Genomic DNA, 16818 nt, shown 5'->3' with positions numbered 1-16818 from the left:
GGATGGACGCACAGATGCGCACCTGGCTGTGCTCACTGCAGCTGGGATGTTGAGGGCATGCATTTCTCGTACAGCTATGTTCGCCAGGAACAAACCCTGCATTCCCCCCCCCAATTCATTGTGTTTCACTTAAGAGATTTCAGAGTGATGACTTAGGGAAGTAATCAGTAAAGCAATTAAAATAGCCAAGCTTTGCCCTAGCCGTGTCCAGGCCAGGCACAGTGCTCAGCGGTGGATTTCCCACTGCGAGCACCAGTGGATGCTGACACTGCTTATTTACGTTACTTGAACAATATCCCTGGTTTGCTCAGGTCTCACCATCTGTCCATTTGAAAATATTATTATTTATTATTGTTGCTGTTGTTGTTATTATTATAATATTGTATTAATTATTGTTGTGTTTGTTATTGCTATTATTATTATTACTATTACTACTACTATTTTAGCAGTAATATATAATATATAGTGTATATATACACTATTGATATTACTGTTACTATTATTACTATTATTGCTATTGCTATTACTATTATTACTACTATTGCTCTTGCTATTACTATTATTACTACTGTTACTATTATTATTTTGGAAAGTTGGCCTAGCTTCACACAGAGTCGAGAAAAGACCTTTTAGATGAGAAGACGAGCTGGGGAAGCCCTCCCTTGTCGGCAGCAAGCGAGGGGCAGCCCTCGTAACCCCGTCCCCTCCGCCTGCAGCCATGGGGCTCTGCCCACGCGGGGCAGTTGGGTGGCTTCCCGCTCCCGCGGCCGCCCAGGCTCCCGCCAGGCTGGTCTCGCTGAGACGTGCTCACAGGCTGCCTACGCTGCACTTTCTGCTCCATGGAAGGTCAATAGTGGAGGTCCTGGGAGCTGCCCGCCGAGGAGGGACAGCCCCATGGCTCCCTTGCTCGCCAGCTGTTGGTATGAGCTGGCTGGCAGAGAGCTGGCTCGTGGTTGCCTTTGCCACGCTGCAGTGATAAGGGCAATTTCCTTAAACAGCAGGAAAAAAACCCAGAGATTATCTTGTGCTTAGAAGATAATGTGACACAGGTAGGGAATTAGTCTCAAAGTCCAGTGTCCCCCGAGTCATTTGAAATGGTAGCCCATGCTGATTCCACCACCTGTTTTTGCCATTCAGCACTTTATACGTAACCTTCTGGGCAGGACCACCAGCTCTGGCATGACATTTGGGGGATCTCCGATCTGAAAACAGTTACCTGGAAATAGTTAACTCTGAAAAGACGCTTCAGCTGCAATTTCAGTTAGACAGGCAAACCCTCATAATCTCAGCCCTCCCCAAAATCCTGGACACAGAGCAGATTTTAATCACGTGCATATTGTGCTGACTGCATTTTGAAGCAACATATATTAAAAAAAAAATCCCTTTGAAAAAAAAACACCACCACCACAACACAACTTATAGTTAGGCAACAATTGTCCTAAAAGTTTTAGTTTCCTATTTTGTTTATCAACAAACATTCTTTCTACATAATTTTGGTTTTCAGTTAAGAGCTTTGCTGAAACTCAAACCTGGAACTTCTGTTCCAGTTCTCCATGCTGTAGATACTTTGATTTTGACAATGCACGTTTCAGTGGCCACAGTTTCTGAGCAGGGAAAACTTCATCCCTCTCTTGCACATTTGAAGAAATGCTTTGACTTTGCAATTTCCAGTGTAGAAAATTCAGTTTTACAACAGGTTTGTCTTTCCTTGAAGTTGCCTATACAAGATGAGATGGATTTAAAAAAAAAAAATAAAAAATCATGATTTAACTCAAAGTCTCATTTAAAGGTGGGACCCTACCCTGGATAATGACAGTGTAGCTGTTGTGTCTTGTTCTGGAGGAGGCTGAAATAGAATCGGCCTCTCCTTCCCACAGAACCTCCCGTGTTCTCCGGGGCAGCATAATCAGGAGTCTTGTCTCAGCAACCTTCACCGACCGCTAAAGTAGCTCTAGTTCTCATCTGAGTACAGAAGGGCTGGTGATTTTACATTCCACGAGGTGTGGTCGCGGTGGCCCAGGGGATGGTGACAGGCTGCTGACTTCTCTGGAGGCATACACCAACGTTTGGACGACATGCGTCAGCTGAGGTGATGGTTCCGGAATGTGTTACTATGGTGAGAACTCGAACTCTAGTAAGTTCATCCTTTCTTGTTAAATTTCTCAGCAGCTGCAGGCACCTATGTATTTTTCACCGCTTGCAGTGGCGAGAGCAGTGTCTAGGTGATCCAAGACAGGATCATTCCTGTCTGAGATTCATGTCTTATTTCTTTCTGGTGGGTGAGATATGGCTATGGAAGAAATTGTGTTTCAGATGTGCTGTACAAGCGCCTTTAGCATTTTTCTGAATTGGAGGTATCTGTGTTTTCTTTCTAAATCAAAATAACAAATCCGTTCCAAAATTTTCTTCCTACTGGTATCTATCAGATAGGGCCAAGCCTTGTGTGGGTGGAAGCGCCACGATACGACTGCGATAAGCCATACATTCAATGCGATGGATTCATTGCACGTATAGCCAAAGTCGTGTGAGGAACGAGGGAAGATGCTCGCACCAGTTTCAGCTGGGGAGGGTGTGTGGGACCCCGGGGTTTGTTGGAGACGGCAGTCTTGACCTCTGTCAAGATAAAGGAAATGGTATATTAGCTTTTGCATTTTAATCACAGACCTTTTTAAACAGCATCCCGCGTTTGTCTTAGATGTGCTTTGAAGTTCTCACATTACAATGTGTTAGGTAGCTGACCCTGCTCTGTTAAACATATCTCAAAGATGTTAAACCTTTTCTCTGCTTTAAGACAAAAGTAAAAATATACCTCCTTTCAGTTCCAGCCCCAGCAGCTGGAGATGGGTTTTGCCTGAGGCTTCTCATCGTTGCCCACAAAATGAGGAATTACTGCCTCTAGCCCAGTGGTTAATGTGAGCGCTCTCTAAACCACACGTTAGGGACCATGAGATGAGTTGGCTCAAACCACCCGGTTAACGTGTCACGCTAACCTGCCGGGGTGTCCTGCCTGGGTTCTGGAGAGCTCCCGTGAAGCATCTCTCCCATGTGCCGGCATGGCATCGGCTTTGCGACGCTGGGGAGTGATTTCCAGCGGCAGGTCAGAGCAAGCAGGAGGTGGCAGGGAAGGGGAGATGTGTTTTCCAGTCAGTGCTGCTACCTGAAGGGTGACCAGAGGTAGTCACTGGGCAGTCCTCAGGCCCCAGTTTGATCTGTGGGAGAAGGGATATCAGAGGTGCTGGGGGAGACGGGGGTGGGACATGTAGGAAGGCAACATAATTCTATTTATCTGGGGGGGAGGGTTCGCAGGATCTCTGCCCTGCACCCCCCTAAGTGTGCCATTTTCCACGTGCTTCTGCCCTGAAGCACGCGTCCTGTCTCTTCATCTCACCGAGCCTTGTGTCTGTAACTAGTTGAAGAAGCAGCTTTTTCTAGCTAATGCTCCCCGTGATCGCTGCCTTCCCTAAATCAGGCCCAGAAGGTGTTTATGAGAGTTTTGCTTGTGCTGTTCTCCCTCTCTCCAATATACATCACTCCCAACTGAATCTGTGCTGGGAGTCTAAATGATCTAAAGCCAGATGTTTGAAACAGATAATAAGACAGAAGGATGTTTATGCCTGGGGTAAAGAGGGATAGATCTTTTTTTAATATATATATTTTCTCTTACTCATAAAACTCCTGCCACTTTAAAGTGGGAAGTGTATCCACTTTTAAAGAGAATAGCAGCTCTCCCATTGGGTATGCCTGCGAAGCACTGTAAATCATATATGCCACTCTTCATATTTTAACCATTCTAATGTGATTTCATTCTGAGATCAAAGGATGTGCTGGGACAAAATATTTTCCCATTGCCAATTTAAAGAGGATCTGAGAAACCCATGCATTCCCAGTTGTCACAGCCTAACCCCTGGTTGTCTGAAAGTATGTGAGAGAGACTGAGTGGAGAGACAAATACAGGGGAAGAAAGTCAGCCTCCTACACCTGATTTTCGCTTTCCTTGAGTCAGATAGATGAAACCCATCCCCGTGACATGTCTATATCATATCTGATCTAGTTAAAGCTTTGAAGTGTTGATAGTGTAGTGTTAACGTTAACCTGACTGACAGAGTCTTTCCTGGAGTTGACATGAGCAAAAGAAGATAAATTAATCACTCTGGTGAGCTTCGTTAGTACCAGCACAGGGAAAAATGAGGTTGCATCTCCCATGCTAACCAGGGATTCTTTATGCTGCTCCTATGGAGGGCTGTGCCTGAGGGAAGAATGGCTGAGAATGAAGAAAGTAGATTTTGAAGTGGAAAACTGTTGATATGAAGTGAATTCAGGAGGAAATAATTAGCGGGACAGGTGACTGAGTCTTCTTCAAACAAAAGTATGTTTGCTCTGTGAACTCACCAGAGAGCGCGATGCTGAGATTCCTCTGATCCATGTAACATTTCACCTGAAACATCAGGGTAAACTTGTTTGTGAGAACCTCTGGAAACAACAGAAATTTAGGGAAGAAGTTTGAGCCCAGGACTTTCCTCAAGCTGTCTGTATAGATCTGGTCACTGCTGTATTTGCAGAGTAGCCAGGGCAAACCCACGCTTTCCTGTAAGTCCCTGTCAGCTCACACCTCAAGGTGCATCGTTACATAGACCGAAGAGTGTGCACTCCATGGAGTACAATCTGACAGGGGAGTCAGGAGTGGGGGCTCCCGACACCTTGTGTGGGTTCCAGACAAGACCTATCTGGTGTTTTGTACCCAGAGCGTTTCACAAAGGTACTGCTCCACGTGCCCCACAAAGAGAGTCCCTGCTGGAACACACAGGCTGGGCGGCTCTGGGGCTGGACAGCAAGTCAGTGGCAGACTGGAAGGAGAAAATCTTGTTTCCTCATGCCCTGGGTAGTCCCTGACCTGCTGGGCTTGGCGTACCAACATGCTTCTCTTCCCTGCTGTCCTACAGCCCGTTGCTGGGTGCCTCCAGCAGGCAGCCTTCTGCGGCTGGCAACGCAGGCTCCGCTGCGGCACAGGCTTGGTGTCTCATTTATTTCAAGGTCCTGGTGAAACGCATCCCCATTATTCTGGCTCTGTATCTTTGGTTCCCTCATCTGCAGCATCTCTCTTGTTCTGAGGCAAACATTTTTATTAAAGCCACAAATAAAGCACGTGCTGGGTCACTAGGCACTTGTAGAAAAGAGTGGAGACTAGCACATTGTGTATGGGAGGGATTACAAACGCAGAGGCTGTAGCGGAAACAGCAGTAGATGTATGGCTGGGGGAACTACAGATGCTTGCTGGCTGCAAAAGCAGTGAAAGGTGATGACTCCGGAAAAGAGTCACATAGGAACCATTTAGCAAACAGTAAGAAGCAGGATTTGTGAATTGTTGTGTTGTTTAACCTTAAGGCTGGTTTTGGAGCTTTGTTGGGAGGGCAGGAAGGAGCTATAAATTGGAATTATTCTGATCATCCGTCAAAATGTTTAAGTGAAGAACAGGGTACAGGGGTCTGCCTGAATCATCAGGAGAATGTAATGGCCTGGGTTCTCCTTTATGGCTAAGGAGTTGTAACTCATGACTGCCAAGTGAGAAGCAGCCCATTGTTCTTTGTTGAAAACTGGAAACAATACAGTAACCGTATATATTAACCTGTTCATATTCTTGGGATATTAATGCTTAATATCATGTACTAGTTTAGCTGCACGGGGCTCTCAGGGCCTGCTGGCTCTTCTAGCTTATAGAATGAGTTGATCTAATTACCAGTATTGAAAAAGCTCTTACTCTAAAGCTAAAGAGCATGGAGGGTTCAGCGCAGAAGCACGTACCCAGCGCACACGACTGTGCAATCCCGCCTGTCCTGAGGTTAGCTACAAGGGCCCCATTTTGTACCAGGGCTGGAGGGATGTCTGGGTGCAGCATCTTTGGGACCACCAGTTTAAGATCTGGAATCTGAACCCTTCACCCTGTGTGTTTCTAGGCTGCGGATCTGCTTTTCAAAGTAGATATTTCCCAGATTTTCTTCTGCAGGTATGGCTAGCGCCAGCAGCTGGCACACTGGTGGAGCAGAATGTTTCTTGCCACACCAGCAAATGTGCCAAACATCTGCCTTCTTGCTGTGCATTGGTGATGAACACCCTGTCTCGTGAAGCCACATACCCATGTGGAGGGTCCGAAGCAGTGTTTATTGGTACATACTCAAAGGAGAAAGGTAAACTGCTATTGCACAGTTCTCTTTTGCTAAACTGGCGCTGGGTTTTCCAGTCACAGCCACATGTAAGTCTGAGGTCTGGGCCCCACTGAGTAGGAGCTGTCTTCCACCACGTTGGTGAACCGGAGGGAGGAAAGGGTACGTGTGATCTGGTAGCTGAAGTGGCACCTCCCATAGTCTCAGGCATATGGGTGAATAAACTGTGACTAATATTTTTTCTGCGGTGCGATATCAGAGGTCGCACAATCGCACAGAGAGCAGTATGAGGGAGGTATGTGCGTCAAGTTACCTCCCTAACATGTTGTAAAGCGTCACAGGTGAGCCACTTGTAGTGCTGGTTACTGACTGTGTTGCCTGTATACCAGCACTGGGAACGCTTATGGACCTTCTTGTTGCTCATGATAGAACTGATGTCTGATAGGAACCTGGATCAGGTTTCTTCTCTATCCATGCTACAAGTTTTGGCCAGGAGAATGAAAACCTGGCTCTACTGCTGTTAAAGCTAATGAAAGGTCCAGGAGCACATCTAGAAGAGTTTACCGAAGGGCTTGTGTGAAGGCAACATTCACGAGAGTAGCAAGGTAGGACGAGATGAGGGAATTTAGAGGAGCCGTCTTGTTACCTGCTACAGAGGGAACTGGCTCATGTCTTCTGACTGGTGTGGCACAAATGTCACAGAGCGATAAAATGTTGCAGAAATGCAGGGCAGGGCATTCTCTGTGACACTGGGCATGGACCTGTCCCAACTTGCTTGGATGTTGCTAGTGTTTGCCAACAACCTGCGAGGTGGTTGGTAAATGCAGGGTACAGTGAAGGGGGAACGGCAGCAAATGAGAAAGGTGTTTCCCTTTGTGAAGTGACCAAAGACTCATGAGGAAACCAAGGCCAGGGAATACTGCCAGGAATACTTGAAAAGCAGGTGTTTGGTGTTCATCGGTATTGACACAAAAATGAAGATAACTGGGGTTTGAGGTTTCCACCCTCAGGTGGTACTCCTTTCCTCTGCCTTTCCATCTTTTCGATATTTTTTTTCTCTTCTTCTTTTATGTCCACACTCAGTATTTACAAAAGGGAGAGCAGTATCTGCTTAGTGTGGCTAGGGAAGCTGTTTACATTTTCCTACATGCCTGATGTTAGTTAATATTTAGAGGAGCCATTCTGGAGGCTGTAGAGGAGCCTGTATGTGAACACAGAGCTTTCTGCCAAATACACCTGGCAGAAGGGTTACCAATATGTTTGGTTTTGAATGCAAGCACCTGCTCGAGGCTGAAATGTTGACATTTAGTATCTTTGCATGTGGTGTGCTTGCAGCTCTGTTGTATAGCGCATACAAGTTATACTGGTAAATATTTCTTCACTCGCTGTCCTGGAGACTAAAATTGTTTAGCTGTGGAACAGGGAGAATTAGCAATAACAGTGCACTCTTCTGTTCCAGCAGTGATAAACATTTGACTGTCATTATGTTCAGCTTGGACTATTTTGTAAATATTCTGAGCTCTCCATGTGCGGGTTGTCATCACTCTAGTAATCCAGCTTCATCTTGCAAACTTTTATCCATTAAATTAAAGCAACAGGCCTTAATGGAACAAAATGTGCGAGGAAAGGGTACTGACAGACATAGCTGAAGAAATGGGCCTTCAGTGAATGCTGTAGTGTTTTGGGTGATAAAGTACAGCACGGCACAAATGTCTTGCTAGAAAATAGCAATGCGATATGAAATCCAAAGCACGAGTCTGGGAGCAGTAAGCTACGTGATGCAAAGTTGTTGGGATCTACACTGATAACAAACGTGTTTTTCAGATAGAATCAAACTATGTTTTGACAAACTTTAGGTATTTCAGTTATCATCATTTTTCTTTAAAATTATATTTCAGGCAACGAGTATGAAGCAGCTGTCATTCCTGATGTGAATAAAATCTCTGCATTTGTATCAGGGCTTAGAGTGCCCGTCCTGGTGCTATGAGAAGATACAAATGCATCAGTCAGAAACATCTGTTACTTGTAATGGATTAAAAAGCACCTGGTCTAAATACACACCTTTTACAAGGTTAGATTTCAGACTAATTTGAAAGTTTTTAAAACTTTCAAAGCTGAGGCTTATGTTCGCCCCTTACAAAAGGAACGTTATTGAGGTTAAGTTTCAATGGCTAAGCTCTAAAGCATCAGCAAAACATCCCAACAGCTTCATAAATCAGAATAGATTTGCTGCCTGCTGAGACCAGCTGAACGACAGACAGTCACAGATGCACTCCTACACATTTTACATTTCAAGGGCTGGAAGAAGAGTCTAAGTTGACTGGATCAACTGTTTTGCCGTGGATAATTCAGCCGCCTGCACTGGAAGCCAGGGACAGTAGGCATCTGCAGCGGGGCCTCATCTGCCGGGCACTTTCCCCGAGGAAGCCCATCAGATCCCACAGGATCTGTGTGCAGGCTGGTAAATCAGTCCGTCCTGAGCCTTGCCATTGTTTGTCCTTGATCATTTCATCTGCCCGTCTGCACAGATGGGCCAGGGACTTGGTGGGGGGCTGGGGGAGCCGGGCGGGAATGGAGGTGCCCATGTGTTGGACATGGATCATTAAAGTCAGCGTTAGCAGATTAGGTAGGGCTCAGGTGTCTCCTTGGCAGGATACACAAAGTAAATTATTTATATAAATAAAGAGTCATCCAAGACAATTAGCAGCCATAGAGTGAAGCGTGGTGCGTGCTGGGCTGCCTCCCTCCCTAGGTGACAGAGCCAAACCCATGTAAACAAGGGGTGTAAGCGGGTCAGTTGCTTGTTGGCCCTGCCAAATCAGAAATTGTGCTTCTGGCTCGGTAGGAGCAAATTGGTTGTGACTGCAATCATCCTTGCCACCCCTGCTCTGGTGTATTCCCTTGCATACCAATCCTTAGGTGGTGCAAATTAACCCAGCTCCTCTGATAGCAACGCCTGTGCCTCCTCAGCTGTGCTGTTTGCATGGATGCGCGTGGATGTGCGTGGATTCATGGCATCTACGTGTCTCCTGTGTGGTTGTCATTGTACACGGCAGTGGGGAACAAGGATATCCTGGATTACGGAACCTTTGGTATTCTTGTTTCTGAATGAAGAGGGGCTCATGTAAACCAGCTTTGGTGTCTGTACGTTCAGCACGGTCCCATCTGGAAAGGTTTATAGGCACAAGTGCCTGGAGGCAGCTCGTGTCCTTGAGCAGGACAGTTACACAGAGGTGGGGCTGCACATGTGGTGAGCAGCCTGTGTGGGCTGGGGAGTGTGTCGTAGGAACAGCTGTGTGGAATAGGCTCAGGACCAATCCTGACCCTGAGCTGGCTCCAGGCAGAGCAACACAGCACATCCGCGCTGTGCTCCACACGTGCCCAGGTACACGGCCACGGGAACACAGCCGCCGTGCCCCACTCCCGCACCGGCGCTGCACGCAGGTAGTGGCACATAAACACACGTTGGCGCCTGGACTAATAAGCCGTGTTGGATGTGAACTGCCTCAGTGGGCTTCGCAGCCCCCGTGCAGGCTGTGTCGGCGTGCGCAGGGGCTGTTGCGTGCCTCTGAAGCACTACGTCTGTGTGCACGTCGGGTAAGTGCACAGGTGCGATCGTATCGGTTGATATGTGGCTACACAGCCGCAGCCTGTTCAGCTTCCAGACGTGGAACAGGGCCTTAGCTATATGCATTCACGTTTATTTTTGCCACGGTGCTCCCTGATGTCCTGGCAGAGACCTAGGCTGAACACAGAAGGCTCTTCTGTAGGGGAGGGGGAAGGGGACAAAGAACAGCGGCTTCCAAGGGCCACTTTTACAAGTCCAATTTAAATCAAAACTTTTCCAAAGCACACTTCAGCCTTTTTCCTATGTGACAGAACACTTTACCCCCTGTGCATCATATGTGAACAAAATGAGTGCATTTTATTCTGGCAGAAAGGTAGTTGTTTTCTTTGAGGTTTTTGTGCCCTGTGTGCATTTAACTGTCGTGTGGAATGACGTGAAAGGGGCTTTTTCTGAGCCTGTCTGTTGTCTCAGTGAAAGGGCTGCTGGAGTTTTAGGCTGCCTGTATTATCTTAGCAGTGATTTTATGTCACTAAATAACAGGCTATTAGCACAACCTTGCCATCGGGGTTTGTCACACTTTGTATGTCAGTGTGTACATGTGGGTTTCTTTGCTAAGTCTCATCTCCCCCAGCCTACAGTCTGGTCATTTCAAGCAAAGTTCGCAAACAGCATAATAATGCTGGAAATCACAAAAGGGGGAGCTGATGGCGGCAGCTGCTATTGTAAACCTGATTTCCACAGGCTCAGCAGGGCTTGGCGCAGCAGAGGCAAGCCCGCTCAGAGAGGCCCGGCTGCCGCAGCTCTGCCTGAGCCGTTCGGTTTCTGCCATCAGCCTGGATACGAGCTGGGTGGTGGAGGCTCCTGGCTGCCTCCTGCAATGTGCTCCTGCGTGGCTGCTGCCCCGGAGCCTGGTGTGCTCCAGCTTCCCTGGAGTGGGCGGCAGTGTTGCCATACAGGAGGTCAGCCTGAGCGCGGAGGAGGCTGAGAGAGAGAGAGAGAGAGAGGGCATCACAGCCCCAAAGGACGCAGAGGGGAACGGAGGTGTGTATGCGGTGCCCAGCTCCGGGGCCCCTGAGAGCGGGAGCAATGCCCTTGTAAGTGAGAGGTAGCCTGTGCCAGCTCACAGCTGATAGCGTCCTCCTCATGGCTCCTGTCGAGCCTGTGCTTCTCCTGATGGAGGAAGAACATAAGGCCGTCTACTCCGTATATTTTCTGTACTTAAAGATATTTGTTCTGAGTATATGCTACCGGTGTCCATCTAGTAATTCTCCTCTTCGCATGTAATCTCCCTTGATGCCTTCTCTTTGCTGGCATTCAGCTGGGTTCAGGCTCCCAGTACCTTCAGGGAAGTGGAAGGACTGAGCAGTTTTCCTTGTTCCTCTTCTGTCCCTCCTCTCCCATGTTACTGCCGTGCACTCCATGTCGCGTGAGAGAGGCACCTCTGCTGTCCGACTGCATATACATCTCCTCCCTAAATCAGTATTTAAGGTGTTTGGAAGCACCTGCGACATTGAGACCAAAAACAGAGGCTCAGGTCATCTCCAATATTGTCTTGGGTTTCTGTGGAAATATGGTGGTTTATTCCTGTAGAGATGCTGGCCGTGCTGCGACACTGCGTGCTGAAGAGGCAGATTTTGTTGAGACACTTTGGCAGCTGAAGCCAGCACTCCGTGGGCTTCTGTTTATATGGGTTAGGATGTGCTGGTGGCTTTTCTTTACTCTTCTCTGGTCTGCATAGCTTTGAAAATGTAATTTTGTATATCAGACGTAGCAATGGGTGTCGTCTAACACCCCTTGTTAAATGATTTAGGTCCACAGTGTTATAATCTATCTATATAAAAATATAAGCATGATGTTTATGCAGTTGTTTTGTGTGCCTTATACACACACATGCACACACACATACATATGTTTAGAGCCTTCTGTCCCCATTTCAGGCGTGTCTGAAGTTATCTTAAAGATAATTAAGTACTTACAAACTGGCATTGTGGAAGAGAAAGTCTATGCAAATACTGCCCATACTGTGGGAAATGAGAGGAAAACTTGGCAATTGCATAAGCTAACTAATCAATTAGCACATGCGCACTGCCCCGCCAATATGCAGGCATGTATCTATGGATAACCCGCAGCATATGGCATTGCTTGCCTGGTGGGTATGATATGATTCTACATGGGGGACATGTGAGGCTCACGTTATTGCAGCAGAGGAGAAGGAGCCCCAAACAGAAGGTTCAAACCTGTAGCAAGTAGGTAAGGATGTTTACAAATTTAAAAGATAATTTTTTTGGTGAAAAGGCTGAAGTTGTTCTATAGTGAGGGTGTGCATTACACAGTAGAACCTGTCTATGGTTCCTATGGCCCACGGTGTGTGTTACTGGGGCACTTCACAACTTGTACGCATTTGTCTCTGTCACACATTTTGCCCTTCCTTGCATTGCTGGTGTAAGCATTATCCTTCGAACACACCAACACCTACAAGCCTGGTCTGTATCGTTTAAAACCCATTAAAACTGAAAAATTTAAATACTTCTAAAACTCTGTCCTTAGGTGACTTTCTCAGGGTCTCATAGGAAGTCTTTTGTAGGGGAGGAACTGAAGCTGGTGCTGCTGAGACGCAGGGAAGCATGTACGTAGGCCAGAAGCAGGGGCTGCGTTTGCCAGCACGGAGCCGAGGAGGCTGGCAGGGATTTGCTCCGGCTGGTGGCTGAGCCCTACTGGCTCAGCCTTGCATAACAAAACTGCCCCGCTGCCCAGCTCATGCCAGAGCCTCCTGAATGCTGGTGGCTCCTCATGCAGAAAATGAACAACAGTCACCCAGCGCTGCTACCAATACGTCCTCCTGCCTGCAGGTAGCGAGCTGGAACAAAGGCATCGCTCCACTCCGCGTCTGAAGGGCTTGCGCTGCAAGGCACCGACTCATTCCTGCAGAGAACGGAGCGCCTTCAGCGCTCGGTCAAGTCCAGTCAACCATCGCCGAGGCAGACCCTTAGCCCTCGTGGTAAGAGGGCAACATGAAGTAAAGCAGCGTGTGGTGGAGGGGAAGCAAGTGGAGGGTTATCGTATTTAATCTGTATAGTATTTCTGAACTTTCCTTGAAAACACAGGTGGGGATTTTTGGAGGGTGGAGGAATGGCTTTTTAGAAAGCACTTTTTATTTCTCTAAAATCCTTTCATTTTTTCCCCCCTTTCCTTATGAAGTTTTGAAAATATTTAAAGGAAACCAAACATCTTTCAAAGATATATCTATGCTGAAAAGACAAAAGAAAGTTCTGATAAAAAGCTTCTACCAGCTCCTACTCACTAACTGCATTTCACATTCATTCTTAATTTAAAAATCTCATTGTTCAAACACTTTTAAAAGTTTTAAGATTTCCACTCTGAATGTTGTTTTTTTTCTGTCTGATGGTACTAATGTGATCAAATCAGTTCAGCTCAGCTTCCGTTAAGAAGATGAATGTATTGAGGCTCCCGACAAGGCTGTCTGTCAGTACCGCGGGATTATTTGATCCTGCCACTTGGCTCCACGTTTGCTCTTGGTGAGGCTGATAATTCCATCACCCTCCCTGAAGTTGCGTTTCATTCTCCATAAATTCTTTAGTGCCTCTTTAAGCCTCTCATATTGGAGCACTTTGTCTTCCGAAATGTCCTAGTTTGATCTGTCATTACGGTGGCATGTCACATTCAGTTACTGGATGTGTCTCACTAGGTGCAATGTAGTGCTGGCTGCCAACATAACTAATTGTGAGTGAGTCCTGCTCGTGAGGCAGCTTGCTGAAAAACGCAGCTGAGAATACCGTTTTCAGAGTATCTGCTCTTTGAACTGTCTTGGCATCAGTGAAACGCTTCATTATAGAGAGACATAATAGAACCATTGGCTGTGTCCAAGCTGGGAAACTTCTGCCCAAACTCCCCACTGTTGCTACCCTTGGTTCAGCTCTACCGGTGATAGCAATGAGGAGGATAAATGAATAGACTGCTGGTTCCCAAAGCTTTCAGAACGACAGGCACAGTTGTGGATGCCACAGCCTTCTGCTCTATTTGTGTTTGCCCTCTTCAAGCCAGCATCCCCCTTCCGCTGTCTGAAACGGCTGCCGCTGCCTTCTTACCCCTCCCCTGGCCCTGTCCCCCCGCACACCTTGCTCCACGCCCCCTGGGATGCCACCGGTGCCTTGTCTCCCACTCTGCTGCTGGCCCTGACCAGTGCTGCTGCTGGGACTAAGTGTACCAGCCCAGCAGAGCACGTTCGGCTTCATTTGATGCCTTGCCCACAGCCCTAGAGTGCTTCGTCAGCTGGGAACTGCTGATGTGAACACAGCTCCGCTTGCAGCTTCCAGCGCAGGCATTTCATCCCATGCCAAGCATGTCAGTGTGACACCCAAATTTAGCATGCCAGTCACTGTTGCTTCCCCTGATACAGCTCGGGCAGAGAGACTGGGAAATTGTGGCAAAAATACTCTGTTATGTTCAAAGAGAGATTGACAGTGCTATTAATAAAGCTATGGCTGGCAAATCACAGCCTGTACGGCGGGAGACCAGCATTGCCCGGTGAAGCCACCTGCCCTTCTGCATCGCTCTCCTGCGTGGTCTTTGTGCATTTTTCTGTTACATCTATCGGAAACACGTTTGCCTTATTGGTTCCCCCAGCTTATGAAAGTCAAGTTCCCACTCCGACGAGAACGTACTACACCTTGCGGTAACCCCGCCGTGTAGCATACAAGTTTTGCAGTTTTACATTTTAGCTGTCTGAGCCCGCTTTTGGTAGTCTGCACCACCATGAGTGATGTGCAGGTCATTTGTACGGTACAAACCCCACCTGATGAAAACCTTGCTCATGTCATCGACCCTCTCTTTTCTGCCCAGGAGCGGCATCTTCAACGATGTCACCACCTGAAGTATCGTCCTTAGTGTCTGGAACAGCCACACGTAGAGTGAAGGTGGTGGTTTTCAGGTGGTCCTCAAAGTCAGGCCATGCTGCCAGCTCCATCACTTCTGACACTGAGCGTGCCGGCTCCCCCCCTCCCCACCCCGAGCCCCCATGCCTTGGGCTTATATACAGTCATCCACTTTGGAGTCCCTTCCTCTCTGGTTTCTCAGCCTATAGAGTGCTTCTGAAATACGTTTGTGAGTGCGTTTTCTCTGCAACCATGGGTGATAAACTGTTTCTAATGGTAACAGAAACTCTTGCCCGATCATTCCCCTATCCTCTCAGGACCCGCAGCCTAAAGAGAAACATTAAATATGCAATACTGTGAGAAAACTGGAAGAGCAACAGTTATGTCGTTCATTGCATATTGCATATTTTAAGGATATTCTCTGCCCTTTTAACAGCTAGATGTGAGGCTGTTAATAAACAAGCAAAATCAGAATCTGAGGTGTTGAGAAAAATGAGACCTATCATGAACTTTGGCTATACATACCCCTGTGCTTTCCTATGGATGCGTGTCTTCGTTTCCCTTTGCTGCCTTCTTCCTGGAATACAAGGGTGCTTTTACTTGTTAAGACATAATTTTTTAGATATTGTTTGGCTCTGAGCATGTAGAAATGAACCTGAAAGGGAAGCATGAAGCTTTGAAAAGGAGTTCCTTGAATTTCTGCTACATTAGCTAATAGAGGGGCTTTTCTCAGGACCTTATTACAGAGTACAGACCTGGCTGGGAATGGAGACTTCTATTTCTTTTAGAGTATACACGAACCACTGTGCTCAGTATTGTACATCTGGTGAAGGTTTCGTGCAGCTGTCATTTTCATGGCAGAGTCCTTTCTGTGTAAGAAACCCAGCAAAGTCACTAAGTACTTGCAAGCTAGGAGAACCGTTAGTTGGAATGAGTTGTGAGCAAGCACATTGTGACCCTGAAGCCATACAGTTTTAAAAATAGTCCTTCTTGAGTCTTCCAGGAGATGCAGCAATAGCTGTGAGGATCAGGCTCTAAGGGTTTAACTTCCTGTGTGTGCCTAGACACCAATAAGCTACTTGTTATATCAGCAGTGATAATTCTCAAGGTCATGGGCATTTGCTGCTCTAATCTTAGTATGCTTTTGCTATCAAAGGGGGATGACAGCTGTGTGCATGTGTGCTGCGACTGCGGGCTGAATTCAAAACGCACTGTACAACGTCACCTGGTTTTCAAGGACAAAGCTGAAGCAAAGTTTTACTTTTCACTTAGAAGAAAAAGAAAGAGAGAAAAAAGTGGGAGTGGGGGTAATCAGACCATTGAGCTTTGTTACTGCATTATTTATTTTCATTAAAACCATAATACTTAACTGCAAATAGCTTTGGAGATGTTTAATTACCCCTTTCATCAAAGGCATTTGACATGCAAATGAAGGAAGAACCAAACTGTTGTGAAATGCAATTAACAACTGTTACCAATAAACAGGCTTGGGGGCCTCGGGTGACCTGCACAGGGAACATCAGCATGGTCCTAGATCAGCACAGGCCTGTTATGACATTACAGCCTTTTAAAATTTCAATAGATTGATTTGTTCGGTTTGCTTGGGTTTTATGATTTGTTTGAGGATTGCTCTTGTTGGTATGGTTTGAGAATTATTAGGTGGAAAAGCCCGGGGAGTGACGGATGTGATGGAGAGGCATACGATAAGGAGAAGAATTTGCTGTTTGGGGGTTTTTTTCCTCTTTTAGGTGGAATGGCTGTGGTTAGGGTGGGTGAGTATCGCTTAAAAGAGAAAGTTTCCAAGTATCCATTCGTATACATTTACTTTACAGAATGCCTGACCCCTTTTCCCTTACCACTGCAGATTTATTTCCTAAAATCCTTTAGTTCCCAGGAAGGAAAGCGTTATAGATACTCCTGCCAACATATATCCATCTGTGAGTGCTGCTGTGAATATTTATATGTTTGAATCAGAACAAGGAGAGGGCCCCTGTGGCCTGGGGGCCATTGGGGCAGGAAGCAGATGGCTCCATGGCTGCAGCACGATGCGATGCGAGTGCCTGGGACCAGTCCTGATTGCCTGCTGAGCGGTGCTCACGCTACGTAGGGAATGCCTTGTGCAGCCTGGAGGAGGGGTATGTGTCTGCAGATGAGTTTTTCAGTGTCTCTGCATTTGTAAATTTTACTGTTTCTCTACACC

The 16818-nt window shown here is 46.9% G+C and overlaps 1 protein-coding gene across 2 annotated transcripts in view; it reads left to right on the top strand.

Moving 5' to 3' along the window:
- Positions 1 to 16818, top strand: part of LOC308058911 (uncharacterized protein) — a 160338-nt gene that overhangs the window by 123931 nt on the left and 19589 nt on the right. The window lies entirely within an intron of this gene.

Source organism: Falco punctatus, assembly GCF_963210335.1.
Source record: "Falco punctatus genome assembly, chromosome: 2".
NCBI classification, from domain to species: domain Eukaryota; kingdom Metazoa; phylum Chordata; class Aves; order Falconiformes; family Falconidae; genus Falco; species Falco punctatus.
The sequence above is the reverse complement of the archived record's forward strand: the minus strand, read 5'-3'. Positions and strand labels throughout refer to the sequence as shown.